The sequence below is a fragment of the Akebia trifoliata genome, chromosome 3 (assembly GCF_017979445.1).
Source record: "Akebia trifoliata isolate Shusen 1 chromosome 3, ASM1797944v1, whole genome shotgun sequence".
NCBI lineage: Eukaryota > Viridiplantae > Streptophyta > Magnoliopsida > Ranunculales > Lardizabalaceae > Akebia > Akebia trifoliata.
Window position 1 is genome coordinate 17,229,825 of NC_141377.1, and position 2,881 is coordinate 17,232,705.

The window sequence follows — 2,881 nt, forward strand, 5'->3', positions numbered from 1 at the left end:
ATGGGTTTTCTGAGTTCATTGAGTTGATTTGACATTTTTTTTTATCGGGCCAACCCATTTGTCGAAATTTTTATATAAAATTCCCTTATTTTATGAAGTTTGTCACCCAACAAACCTAGGATGAAAACGAAGCTTTCCCAACTAGCACAATAGAATTTCAAATTTTACTAAGGGTCAACTCGCCAATGTGATCACCTCATCAATAATCCAATTCCAAAACTTTTTTAGATTTGATGGAAAAAGTTTGGATTGAAAATTTTGTTTTTTTTTCACTTAAATCCAAGATTTTGAAAATGGATGATTATGAAATTTCAAATTTAAAATCAAAGTTTAAAATGAAAATTAATTTTAAAATTTTTTCTCGAAAATTTTATTTTAAAAATTCTCAAGAATTTGTCTGCCACAAACATGTGACATTGGATCATGCTATTAGATATCACGTGGCGAAATCAATGACCTTTAGCAATATTTGAAATCTTACTAACTAGTGAAGAAATTTTTTTTTATTAAAAAATGTGTTGCTGCCACTACAACACTCACAACTCAAAATGTGTGTGACATCATCCTATTATGATTTTTTTTATTGTTGCCAACCCACAACACTCACAACAACATGTTTTTTTTTTTTATGTTTTTATATGCTGCCAGCACACATTAAAAGAATGCATTTCTTTTTCCCTTTTTTTTTCTCTTCATTTGAAACAACTCACTAGTTGTTGCTAGCACACGTGCATACGTTTGGCAGCATCATTGTGTCCTCTTAGACTTGGTCTATTGGAGATTGTGGGTCCAATATACCTCAATCATCCAATGCCTGGGCCTCCTCTCCACGGCAGAATTCATTATACTCCAGACTGCCATGAAAGCAAATAGAAACATTCTTCTAAAAATCACTACAGTTGTAGGAACTTCTACGAAGCCAAGTAAGCTTTTCACCCAAGATGGGGATTCCTCCACTCTCTTTTTTAACCTGCTTTTCAAGTTGAACTTTGTTTTCTTCCTTTCTTTGAAGCTGGTCATTAGTAATTTCTCAAAAGCAGCTTCTATAGATTCTTCACTTCTTTCATGTCCCGCATATTGTTGCAAGAGAAAATTGCGTGAACTCCAGATTTTTTCTTCTGAGGCATCACCGGTTATACCCAGGTGCTTATAAGGATCCCATATGTTCATCCGGGGAAATTTAGGAAGGTTTCCTAAATTACCTCCGAACGATGTATCCATTGCACATCTAAGAGTTCTAATAACAGCACCATAGTTCCTGGATTTCTTCAAATTTAGTTGTCTCCTAAGGTAAGGTAAAGAGAAGTTAGAGTTTGAGAGCAAAAGGGCAACCATTGTTTCAGTTTCAGAAGCTCTACACAAAAAAACCCTAACTTTGTCTCTTTCTTTGACTCCACAGAGTTGAAATCAAGGTTCACAATTGCACAATCGGAGAAGAGAGAGTTGAATGGGAATTTGATTTGTAGAGGTTCGATTTGGATAGAGTGGAAGGTTGCGATTTGGTTTGATTGAAGAAGGTTATTCTGGCGGTTATCAAAGTGGGTGAGCATAGGTTCGATTTAGACATTAATGAAGGCTTGGTCGGGAAGATGAAGATGAAGATGGTTGGAGGGGTAGAGGAAAGAGAGAGAGAGAGAGATAGAACAGAAAGTGAGGCATTTTTTTTCTTTATTTGTTGTTTTTCATTTTTTCCTATTGGAGAAGAAGATAAAGATAGTAAGAAACGTTTTCTACTATCGGCACACCACACGAAAAAAAATATTTTTTTGATTTTTTTTTCTTGGAATCTTTTCCTCATCACAAACAACATTAAAAAAAGCAATTTTTCTTGTTTCTTAGAACATCACCTAGAAATAATTTATCTTCATTACTCGCCACATATGCATAGTAACATGCTAAATATTTTCATCCAAATTTTTTTTTTTTTTTTTTAAATTCATAACTCACATTCCAACCACCATCATTCCATCCTCAATTTAAGTCAATTTGAATCTTTCATTATTTAGGGTCATCCCAAAATGACCCTAGATTGAATCATAAAAAGTGATACTCCAAAATGACATACCCAAACTCAATCCAAATAATGCCAAGAAAAGATAATACAGTCCAAAAATATAAAATAAACCAAATAATGAGAACGGTTCAACAACCATTTTTTCACACTATTATCCTCTTGACATCCTGCATTATTTAGGGTCATTCCTAATTATCCTAGATTGAACCATGAAAATGTGCCAAAACAAAGTTTTCGGAATCCAAACAAATGATCCATAATTAAGCCAAAAAGAATGATAAAAAATAAAAATAATAAATAAATAAAATAAAAAAGGTCCTACTGGCAATGCATCCCACACTTGGGGCTTTTCAAGTCTGATCCTCAATAATCCCTAGTGGAGTAGCCACTGAAAGCGCCCTCGATCGACGGGGTGCCCGGATCCACTTTTGACCTTTGAGGTATGGGAGTCGCCACCTAGTTATTGCGGTCTACGAATCGAATATCGACTCTAAACGGATAAAAATAACTAATCTACTAAAAAAAAACTGAGTTCGAGGATCATATTACGGGGTTGGAATGTGTTAGGCACCAATCCCGCCCGACAAACGCTGGTCTCTACTTATTCCAAAATAGAACTACATTGCTAAAAAGACCTAATCAATAAAAAAAAAGTTAAATTTTTACCTTTACGAAGACAACAGTCTTGTTGCCTCAGATTTGGTAGAATAGTTCTTCATACAGCACTCCTTGTTTCGTTCTGTCACCAGATTCGTTTCGGATCTCCAAAACAAAGTATCTTCTTCTGAATTTTTCTAATTTTTTTATGGATTTCTGGAGTGTTTTGGAAGGATTTCTAGGTATTTTTTGAGTTAAAGTTGGGATATG

At 34.5% G+C, this 2,881-nt stretch overlaps 1 pseudogene; it reads right to left on the reverse strand.

Annotated features, from left to right (window-relative positions):
• Window positions 1-799: 799 nt before the first annotated feature.
• Window positions 800-1,335, reverse strand: LOC147406075 (protein CHAPERONE-LIKE PROTEIN OF POR1, chloroplastic pseudogene; annotated as a pseudogene).
• Window positions 1,336-2,881: the final 1,546 nt, after the last annotated feature.